We start from the raw sequence: 12468 nt of genomic DNA, 5'->3' as shown, positions 1-12468 counted from the left end.
GAACCCCTGGCTTCCCTCTCCAGCATCAGAGGGGTGGGGTCAGGTGACGGGTGGCCCCGCCCTCCTAATATAAGAAACGTCAGCGCTGGGATCTCTGCAGTGTCTCCGGAGTGGAGACAGAAGAAGGATGTATGGACAGCGCTGGACTGAGAGATCCCCCGTCGCTGGATATGATCATCCATCGCTGGACCCCGGAGACCCGTCGCTGGATAGCAAGAGTGGATTAGCACTGCTGGAATCTTTTTTTATTTTTAATAAAGGAATTTTTCAAAAGTGTGTTTGTCTTATTTAACCATTTTGACACTTTATGAAATGGTAGGGGTACGTTTGTACCCCCTTACCATTTCAAACAGGGGGGGCCGGGATCTGGGGGTCCCCTTGTTAAAGGTGGCTTCCAGATTCTGATAAGCCCCCGCCCGCAGACCCTCACAACCAACGGCCAGGGTTGTGAGGATGAGGCCCTTGTCCTCATCAACATGGGGACAAGGTGCTTTGAGGGGGTCACAGACCCCCAAAGCATCCTCCCAATGTTGAGGGTATGTGGCCTGGTACGGTTCAGGAGGGAGGGGGGGCCGCTCTCTCGTCCCCCCTCTTTTCCTGCGGCCTGCCAGGTTGCGTGCTCGGATAAAGGGTCTGATATGGATTTTTAGGGGGACCCCCACGTCAATTTTTTTTAAAATTTGACACGGGGTTCCCCTTAATATCCATGTCAGACCTGAAGGGCCTGGTAATTGAATTTAGGGGAACCCCCACGCTTTTTTTTTTAATCAATGAATGAATGAATTGTCGGCTAATGCAGAGAACACTCATTGAGTGTTCTCTGTATTACGGGACCCGACAATAGCCATAAGTGATTTTAAAAGACTTTTTTTCCTGCACAAATGACACTTTGTGCAGGGACAGTTCTAAGCACCAGAAACATGCGCCCGTTCACAGGCATACTATAGATACCCCCCAGCTACGAAATTTAAAGGAATATTACACTTTTGTTTCACTTTAATCATTATTAAAATCACTGCTCCTTAAAAAAACGTCAGTTTTTAAAACTTTTTTTTGCATTGATCCATGTCCCCTGGGGCAGGACCCGGGTCCCCAAACACTTTTTAGGACAGTAACCTGCATATTACCCTTTAAAATTAGCACTTTAGATTTCTCCCATAGACTTGTATAGGGTGTTCCGGCTTTTCGAATTTGCTGCGAACAGCCCAAATTGTTCACTGTTCGCTGAACAGGCGAACAGGCAATGTTCGAGTAGAACATGAGTTCGACTCGAACTCGAAGCTCATCCCTACTCTGGAGTATATTCTAAGGTTACCTGCTTTTTCTGTCATGGGATAGTTTATAAAGTCCCTCTCCACAGTCTGTAAAGTATGTGTCGCCTCTTCTATGTTTGCTCTGGAAGATCGCTTCACCATGTTAATTTGAGTCTGTAAAGTAATTCTAGCATACAGTTTAAACGCTTCCCAGACTAAGTGTGGTCGCGCTGACATCTCTTTGGTCTCAAAAAATGCCCTCCAACCCGATTCCAGGTCATTATCCTCCGGTAGGAGAGTCAACCAGAAGGGATTCAGGCGCCACGTTGTTGGGGGGTGTGCGTGTTGTAAGGAGAGTGTGGCCCAGTATAGACAATGGTCAGACAGCGATCTGGGCAAAAGGCCCACATCTGCGAGCCTAGGTAGGAGTGATTTGGAGAAAAGTATGAGGTCTATCCGGGACATAGACTGGTGGGTGGCAGAGAAGCAGGTAAATGCCTGCTGTGTTGGGTGCCTGGTTCTCCATGAGTCCGCCAGGTGGAAATCGTGGAGAAGTCGGGCAAATCTCGTCAGTAGGGAGCATGGCGTGACCTGTGTGGGGCCTGTCATCCGATCTAGGGATTTATCCAGCACATTATTAAAATCCCCCATCCACACCACCGGAGCAGCGGGGTGGAGAGCCATATAGTTAAAGCCCTCTGTCAGCACACCAAACTGGAAGGGTGGGGGGTACGTAAAATGCCATTATAAGGAACACGTCTCCATACAGCTTTGCTTTTATAAATACAAATCTACCCAAAGGGTCTATGAACGAATCCTGGAGCTCAAAGTGGGTATGTTTAGCAATCAGTAGGGATACTCCTCTGGAGTGCGTATTGTGGACAGAGTGGTATGCCCAACCCATCCAGGGGTGCCGAAGCACTCCAAGCATGAGACCTTCAGCGTGTGTTTCCACTAATGCCACCACATCAGCCTTCATCTTTTTAAGCTGTCCGAAGACTGCTGACCTCTTAATGGGGTCCCGCATTCCCCTCACATTCCACATAAGGAATTTCAATGTGGCCATGGGTGTATAACATTTAATGATGAAACTCCAGGAGACAGGCCAACCCTTCGGGTCAGGACAGCCAGGATCCCCCCCCAGCAGGAAGGGGGCCCCGACTGCACCACCAGACATGCATGGTACCAAAGAAAACAAGCATATGCAAAATCAAAAAAGAACCGCTTTATCCCATAAAAACCATACACCCCCCTCCCCACACTGACCCCAACTAGTGCGGGCATTGAACCCTAACTGCCAACAGGGCACAAACATTTTCCAACTTGGGAAGGAATGACATTGTATTAACAAAATACACATAAGGGTGTCATAATAAGATAGCAAAGTGTTTTGCCATTTATTCCAACCCAAGCAGTGCATAATAAGGCACTGAGCGAAACTTTGCTGTGTTATGAGACACTATAGGACTGTTCTCACAAATCAAGATGAGCTTGCTAATTAGCTATTCCCCTCCGCCAGCAAGGAGGGGTCAAAACCATATACTCCTATAGAAATTAGAAAAAAAATTAAAGTCCTGACCCAGACATTAGTACTAATAATGACAATGATCAAACATATGGTAAGTAGCCCAGGATAGGGGATGACATCATTATCAACGGGTGTCTCAGCCAAGGAAGCTACAAGGGATCGGTCACAGTTCTGGAGGAGAGTTCAGACCAATGCTGAATACTCCCACACTTATGGGGAGCTCAGCCTCCAGCATCACAGGCAGCTATCTGAATCAGTGAGCAATGTCCATATGCAGTCAGATGTCCTGCCTCCGCGTAGCTGGGCTCAGGCTGTGACAACAGTGAGCGTAGCTTAAGGGAGCTGTGTGACAATATGGGGTCATGTGATTAAAGCTGGTGTCCCAAAACATTTGAACCCACGAGTGGTAGATACAATAAGCGCTGTTAGCATGCATTTTCCAAACCACTCAGTGGGTATAAGGGGATAAGGGCCCCATTCCAGCAATGCAGGTGTAATCAAAGATAGCAAGTGGGGAGAAGAGGGGGCAAGTCCAGCGCAAAGAAGGTAGAGGTGGACACGTCTGTACTTATATACTCATCTGTTGGTATCTCGACGCTCCAGGCATGTCAATGCCATCTCAGGATCCTCAAAAAAGTGGGCCCGGTCGGTGCCTTCCACACGTAGGTGAGCAGGAAACAGCATGACGTACTTTATGTTTTTGATCCTCAGGCGCCTTTTCACTTCCAGAAAAAACGCAAACATTTTATGGACTTCAGAAGAAAAGTCAGGGAAGATCGCTACGGTTTTATTATCAAAGGGGATGTTCCCTTTTTCCCTGCTAAGGCGAAAGATAGTGTCTGTCCCTGAAACCACAAACATGGGGGAAAATGAATCCCGTAGGTGTCCGAGAGGAGCATTTCCAAAAACGTCGGGGGGGGGGGGGGGTTGGGGGTCTCTGCCCTCGACTCCTTCTGACAGGCCTATAAAACGCCAGTTACACCTGCGGATCCTATTCTCAATATCACCCAGTTTCTGTAGGATTTGATTCACTTGATGCTGCATGGCCTCCGAGGAGATCTGCGGCGGGGGGGGGGGGGGAGGAGGGAGTCCTCTACATTGCCCAGGTGGGTCTCAGCCTCTGTAACTCTCTCCCTTCGTTTCTGAAAATCTTGCCTAACCAGCGATATGTCTACTTTTACCTCTTCAATCCTTGCTGTGAGTTTGGTTTGGCAATTCGTGACAGCTTCTTGACATGCTGTAATAGCATCCAGGAGTCTGACCGGGTCTGTGCTCCGTAAACTCTCCTCCCCCAGAATGGCAGAGCCATCTTGGTCTGCTGAGTCTGCCTCATCATGCCGGAATTGGGACAGTCTAGCAGCCGCTACTGTGTTCCTTTTTGTTGGTGACATGTGCCCAGGGGTTGCCCGGTCTGCAGAGCAGCTAGAGCGGAGAGAAATTACAATCCATCTCAGGATATTCGGCCGGCAGAGCTCAGCTCACTTGCATCCTATCTCATGCCGCTCCCGGCCACGCCCCCCCAGAATAATAGTCTTAAAGTAAATATTTCTTGGATATGTTACTTTTAGAATTCGCAGAATTTCAACTGTAAAGTGTTAATGATGCAATGCTGTTTATATTTGGGTACAATTATAAAGTTAAAAGGCTAAGTTCTGAATCAGAGTATGTGTTTGGGTAAATAAATAAAAAATGTGTTGGGACCAGAGAATAAAGGGGGATAATACAAAAAGGGGGTTCAAGTTTTCTTAAATTCTGCTAAAATACTACATACATATTTTTTAAGAGTATCCATTTCTCCAGCTCCAATTCAAGTGCATATATGACACCCCCCTCCTATGCAACTGAAGAATGAGGAGAGTTCTTTTTATGGGGTGGGTGTCTAATGATTACATGAATGAGTACAAGAGTGAACCTTTTAGGAGGTATTTTAGAGTTTAGAACATTAAATTAAAGTATAAAATAGTCTTTGTCTCTAAGGACTGTGTAGTCTACATTATGTCCTTCCTGGGTATGAACATTTTTGTAGAGCCTGGATTCCCCAGTATTCCATGCTGACGGCCCCATTGGTTCAGGCAATACATGAGTCCCCTATGGTCCCCCAGGCTTTAATAAAATGGAGTGAGGAAACAGACAGCCTTTACTGACCTAAAACAAGTCCTTTCTAGTTCATCAGTGCTAGCCTTACCAAACTATGACAAACCTTTCCAACAAACAGTAGATTCAAGGGAAGGTCACATGACATCAGTACTTAAACAGTGACATGGCAGGCAAAGGCCAATTGCTTACTATTCAACAAAATTAGACAGTGTAACTAGAGCACTTTCACCCTTTGTACAGGCAGTGGTAGCTGCAGCTGAAGCAGTTAAGGCCTCAGCATCTATAGTGCTATATCACCCGCCGACACTACAAGTACCACATGCAGTATCTGTTATCCTTTTACAACAAAAGATATCACATTTGAGCCCAGCACGACACCTTTCCTGTATGACAATACTCTTGACACAACCTCACTTAACAATACAGAGGTGTACTACATTAAACCCATCCACACTAATACCACTTCCTACTGATAGACATAAACATGACTGTAGTGCTGCCATCACTGAAAAAGGTACTGCCACAAAGGGATTTGAAAGATGTACCGTTATCTAACCCTGACATGACACGACACTTTTTGTTCATGGCTCCAGTAAGAAAAATTCAGATGGCACAAATGCAACTGGATATGCAGTATTGACACATGGAGTATTACATGTGTCAAACAGGGGGATGACTGAGATGTTAAAGTATGTACAGCCTATGGCTTCACTAACTACTAAAAAAAACGTTATGCTCTCAATGGATTATATGTGCAAGATACAGTGCTCAGGGAGGCATAAGACCACAGAAAGGGAAGTTCCCCACACCGAAATATCCATTCCAACACATTTGCATGGATTTTATTGAATTAGACAAATGTGAAAGGAAGAAATTTTGTTTGGTAATCATAGACGCCCTGACCAAATGGGTGGAGATATTCCCGACAGGAATTGCAGATGCACAGACCGTGATAATGGACTCCATTTTGTAAATAAATCTATACAACATTTGGACAGAAGTGATGGGAATTCAAGTGAAATAATATTGAGCCTATCATCCCCAATCAGCTGGATTGGTGGAAAGACATAATGGCAGTCTCAAAAGCAAACTGAGGAAAACTATGGAAGACAGGTAAAAATTAGATGTACTGTCTACAAGTAGCCGTGACCAGTATGCATATCACACCCACAAAAGAAGGTTTAAGTCCATTTGAAATGATACATGGAAGGCTATATAAAAGATACCCTTACAACCAAATGAAACACATACTGAGGAGTCTGAGCACACACTAGCAGAATACATGTCTAGGCTGTTAAGACAAAGACGTACTAATGATTTCTGTTCTGTCCTAGAATGTCCAATTCAAGAAGAGGAAAAGGTGCACGTGGAAGATTGGGTCTTAACAAAAAGCAGTGGTACTCGCCCAAGGTGGGATGGTCCTTTCAAAGTCCTCCTAACTACTCCTACTGTGATAAGGATTGCAGAGAGATCTACCTGGATTCACCAGTCTCATTGCAAAAAGGTTTTACAGACAGAGTAGGGCTAGTTGGTTGCAAGAGGTTCAGAAAATCTGGCTACAAAGGGAGTTCTCACACAAGGTGGGACTTGTCTCAAACCAGTGAATTCTCCCTCCCCTTCCCTATCCACTGGAACTCTGTAGCTGGTTGGGATAAAAAGGGACAGTAATTATCCTTAGGTTACTGGCGACTCTAGGAGAGGCGTCCATAAGAGGGGTTATAGGTTATGGAAGAGCAGAGGAACCTTTGGATTGGGAAAGAACAGGAAAAGCATTTTATCTAACCTTTATATAGAGGGAATAACTAGCACTATACTGGTAGACTTCTGGTGGTGTACACAATACAGTGTAGTGGAGTGCTGAAAAACAAAATACCCATCATATAGCAAATGGATTTTAACGGTGCTTGATATGAAAAAATATTATAATGCATAATTATACAAAAAAGGTTTTATTTCAATATTTATTTGGCTCAAGGTTAAAAATGTCATATACACATAAGATATGCAGACAATAGAAGTATAGTGTAATACAATGCAATGATGGTCTAAATAATTTAGTATACTGGATGAAAATATTCAAGCAGTAAAATCTCTGGATTAAGACAAGGGATATACAGGGATTACAGTCAAACATCAATAAAGAAAAATTGTACAGAAAATACATAAAACACACTGAGAGAGCACCATTTGAATAGCGGACACCATTAGACCCCATACCAAACAACCCACCTCCAAACACTGCAAGTTGGAAATACAGCTATTGATCCACCCCACAGGTCAAATGTTACCAATAGACCATAGAGGGCTAAAAGTCCAGCCAAAAAAAAAAAAAAAAAAGGGAGAAAAGGAACAATAAATATCTTCTTCAGAAAGAAGAAAAATAATGTGTTGCAAAAAAACATGCAACAAATGGGGATAAAAATCCTCCAATCTTTGAACTCGAGTTATTATTTAAGAATCACTAGTAATTAGGTTATACAAAAATATTTTATTACTTACATAAAATCAATAAATCAGACCACATGGGAGCATGATTACAGTATGAAATCCAATGAAAAAAAAATTCCAAAAAATAAATAAAAAATGAATGAATAATTAAAATATAGAAAATAAAACCACAAAAGATGAAGATGAAAAAAAAAAAAGATGAAAAAAACTATAATGGTGTTTAGTACATATTATAATAAACATGCACATAAAAAGATCGGCCAACTACGTAATGGCTCAAGCATGTATATCACAGGGGGAAATGGAAACAGATATGAGCACTGCGTGTAAAAAATTATACAAAATTAAATAAATAAAAAATAAAGGCAGCAAGTAAGTCCAGTATGTAATTATCCAAAATATATTTGCATGGCATCAAAAGGAGTTGGTCAACCACTCACCCAAAAAAGTGCTCCGACTCAAAGATTATGGTCATGTCCTCTGGCGTGCGCCGCAAGGACTGACAGGACAACGCTGACTTTTATAATGCCCTGCTATCGAGCCGGTGTCTGACGTCACCGGCTCGATGCGGACGTGTGAGTGCAAATGCGCATGCTCCTATAGACTGAGAAGCCCTAGGCCTACGATCCCCATAATCCTGAGGGGCGAGGAAGGGGAGGGTACAAAGCAGAGCATGATCGCCGCTATAAACAAATAGGTGGCGATACTGCATTAGTACCACAGAGAGTAAAAAACGATCAAAGCCCCAAAACGTAGGGAGAATAGGAGGTCTGTGTAGTAAACACAGCCACGACTTGGAGCCAGTTGCAGCCCAGTCCATCCTCACCACTAGAGGCTCTGGTGAACACCTGCTGGCTTAGTCTCTGCACCCTGGGGAATCTTATGCTCTAGTCCCTGTGGGATTCTTGTTGGTGTTCCAGTAGACCTGCCTTCCTTAACCACCTAGACTCCCATGCACAGCAGTCAGCCGTAGGGTCCACTACCTTTGCGGTGCACTCCTGACCCCAACAGTGTGCATCTCTCACCTGGCCTCAGGTGACCTGACAGAAGCCTCAGCAACAAGTTGTCCAGCACCAGGAAATTGTAACCTCACAGGGTCTGGAAATGCATTGTACAAACCTTTCTTAAAGACCTCCTGAAGATGTTTCATACTCTGCTCCCTCTGCAAAGCCAGGATGAGTTTGGCAACCTTACCCTTATGTGGATCAAGAACGGTTGCCAGCCAGTAATGATTCCTTCTCTTTGATACCACGAATCCTAGGGTCCTTACGCTGCATGGCCTCCCTGATTCTGCAAAGCCTGCGAAAGTTTACAGAGGCATTCGATTCTGAGTCCTCTGGGTCACTAAGGATCACATGATCCATAACAACCTCCCCCCCAGCCACGTACAACTTCTTGGGTTTCTCGGGACTGAAAACCATCCCTTGAAGACTGCTGCTGAGTGTTATCCTCCATGTCCATGCTGACACAATCCTTCTCTCCTTCTCCTCCTCTTCTTGTGTGTTTGGCGGGCCTGCAGGAATAATATCTGGATAAAGGGGGTCTTGAGAGGTAAGAAAGTCCTCCTCTTCCTCACGCTGTGTTGCCTCAAGTGCCCTGTCCATTATTCCATGAAGTGTGTGCTCCAACAGGAAGAAAAAAGAGGGACAGAATCACTGAGGCATGCATTGTCGCTGCTCACCATCCTCGTGGCCTCATCAAATGGTGGCAGGACAGTGCATGCATCCTTGATCAGTAACCACTGGTTTGGCGAAAAGAAGCCAAGCTCCCCTGACCCTGTCATGGTGCTATACTCCCACAGGTACTCATTGATGGCCCTCTGCTGCATCTGCAGCATTGCCAACATCGACACAGGTCGACATGTCACAAATGACGCGGTTGGTGGGCAGGTTGCATTCCCTTTGAATGTCAGCCAGCCGAGCACTGGCATTGTTAGACTGTTGGAAACGACCACAGACGTTTCTGGCCTGCCTTAGGAGATCTTGTAAGCCTGGGTATCTGCTCAAGAACCGCCGCACCACCAAATTCAGGAGGTGTGCCAAACATGGAACATGAGCAAGTGTCCCTGTTGGAGGACAGAGAGAAGGTTGGTGCCATTGTCGCATACAACCATTTATGGCTGAAGCTGGCATGGTGTCAACCACCTCTGAGTCTGCCCCTGCAGAGTTACATAAAGACACCAGTCCATCCAGTTCAACCTGAGTGAGTGTCTGCAATTGTCCCTATCCCTGTACATTGCATGCTCACATCAGTCTCTACCCTCAAGGAGCCCACAATCCAAGGTCCCCATTCATATACAAGGGCCAATTTTGTTCAGAAGCCAATTAACCCACCAGCATGTCTTTGGAGTGTGAGGAAACCGGAGTACCCGTAGGAAACCCACGCAGGCACAGGAAGAAGATGCAACTCCAGGCAGGTAGTGTCATGGTTGGGATTCGAACCAGCGACCCTTTTTACTGCTAGGTGAGAGTGCTAACCACTACATCACTGTGCTGCCCAAGTTGACAGAATCTTTGCCCCAGTGTGGCTCCTGTCCCCTAAGCAGTGGTTTAACCTTGAATTAAGTAGAGGGTTCTTTACTCTAAGAGCGGAAATGATGTGGAATTCTGATCTCAGCGGGGGGGGGGCATCAATAGTTTCAATAAACTATTAGATAAGCAACTGAATGACCGCAACATTATATATAATGTAATACTGGCATATAATAAAACATAGGTTGGACTTGACGGACTTGTCTTTTTTCGACCTCGCCTACTATGTAACTCATGCACCGCATGGCATCTTTTTGCCTGAATGCTTACGGAGCACCGCTGGTTCAGAGAACAATTATACAGAAGAGGCCATAGAGGAAGAAGAGGAGGGTAAGGAGGAGAGAGCTGTTGCAGAATCACTGTTAGCATTTTGCAGGTGTGGTGGCGGAACAAGCTCCAACAATACTGAACCCTGTCCTGCATCCTTCCCAGCTGCTAGCAGAGTTACCCAGTGCACCATGAAGGAAAGGTAACATCCCTGCCCATGCCTGCTAGACTATGAGTCTGCAGTAATATACCTTACTGCTGACCACCCTGTACAACAAGACAAAAACATTGCCTTCCACACAGACAAATTCTTTTTACGGTTCAGCAACTGGGGTAGGGAAATTTGCCTGCTAAAATCAGATGGTGGTGTACTGCTAGCAGATTGACTGCAATTACTTGGGACACCTATTGCTATACCTTCATTCCTAAAAGGTTTTCGAGAGGACTGGAGGAGGATTGGAGATCCCAAATGAGGAGCAAGGAGAAGTTCGTCTTTTTCTTTGATGTGAGTCTTTCAAGTGCTGTTGCCAACGGATATTGTAATTATGAATATATTTAATTTATATTTACTTTATTTATATTTAATGAATATATTTAATTTAGCTTTTATCCATGTGGGGCGGAACATATCTGCACATAAATCTCTGGTAGACCAGACAAGTCGGTACCTAGGTAGGCTTGTGTATACAAACAATGGGATCAAAACCTCATTGTTTTACACATACTCACTTCAAAGGATCCTATGCTGGGATATGCAATCAAGGGAGGCAAACCCGTAAATCAATAGTTAACTTCACGGGAAAATTCAAGTTAAGCTCCTGCTCAGAATAGTCATGGATTTGCATTAGAGGGTGCTGACTTATGCAAATTATAGGGACTGGAGATGTAGCCAGTCCTTAACCACGAATAGGGAAGCTCATCAATCAGAACCATGCCAACTAATGAGGCATCAGCATGTAATGATATACACAGACTAGATGGGAGGGAAACACACACACACACACACACACACACACACACACTTTTATGGGAGAGCAACCATCAGAATGGAACTTTGGTACAAAGGGTAATTATGGGAAAGGTCTGCATTTTACTTATAACTAAATATGTTTGCAGATGAATGTTTTCATGAATATACTCTGTATTCCTTCATGTAATTCTCTTATTTTAACCTAATATTTTCTTCCTTGGTGTAGACTTTAGATAGTTGTGCATTAGATAGACTTTCAACTACTCACCAATAAATGTTGTTATTGTGTTAAAGCTTTCACTCATGGTCAAAGAACTCTCTTAAACGCAAATCATATCTGATGGATATTAAATCTCAAATATAGTATACGGGAAACAGACTGCATGGGAGGTCGTCATGTCTTGTCAAGCATGTGGTGCCCAAGCGGCTGCTGTTGTGGCCACGCTTGATCCGCTTCAGACATGGGTTGCAAACAGCAAGGGTGCGATCTTCTGCACATGTATCCAAAAAGGCCCACACCAAGGAGCTTTTCAAAATCAGCGGGGAGTCAGCAGCGCCCTGCACCTGCGGAGCTCTGCGGTGTGATGCAGTAGGGTGGCTGCCCTTAAGCTCCCTTAGAGGACATCTTGCCTGGCTGGAGTTGGGCCTCCTCCTACTCCTCTATTCAATCATGCACCCAAGTAGTGTCAGTGACCTCATCATCCCTTCCCTCCTCATCACTGGAGCAAACTTGGCACTATGCTGTAGCTGGGGGAACATGACTGCCAGTTTGTCCTTCTTGGGCAACCATCTCTCTAGGCTTACGTTACTCCCTTACTCAACCTGGGAACCAACATAGGAGACTTCAAATTGCTGCTCATCTTTCAGCAGCATGTACCCGACACTGGTCGAAAAGTTTGGGGGACTCCTCCGTGCATGATGGTTGGGCTAAGGAAGGAGTGGCTGTGGACAAGTAGCCGGTGGAAGAGGTCACTTTGGCAGCTGCATAGGACGGAGAACTTCTGAGCCTGGGTGACAGAGGATGAGGAAGGCTTTTTTATCCACTCCACTAGATGACGGCTTTGTTATCAACTCCACAAAACTCTTCTGCATGTTCTGGCTCAATAACATGGCCTAGCATCAAAAAAAAAAAAAGACAATTGTGCCCCATTGCCACTGGCAGAGTATGCATCATGTCCATGACCAGCACTGTTGACTGTAGACACAGAGCCCGCTTGCCCTCTTTTAGTGGTCTGTGAGCATCTGCCTCTCCTTGGTGGCCTTCTGGACATGATGTATATTTTGTTTTGAAACATCGCACTACACTGTATTGTGTACATCACCAGAAACGTTGGAGCAACTGCACTATATTGCAATTTAAATATTTCACAGCAG

Source organism: Lithobates pipiens, unplaced genomic scaffold (assembly GCF_037356315.1).
Source record: "Lithobates pipiens isolate NorthernLeopardFrog02 unplaced genomic scaffold, aLitPip1_a1.2 Scaffold_18, whole genome shotgun sequence".
Classification (NCBI taxonomy): domain Eukaryota; kingdom Metazoa; phylum Chordata; class Amphibia; order Anura; family Ranidae; genus Lithobates; species Lithobates pipiens.
This window is presented reverse-complemented; position numbering follows the sequence as displayed.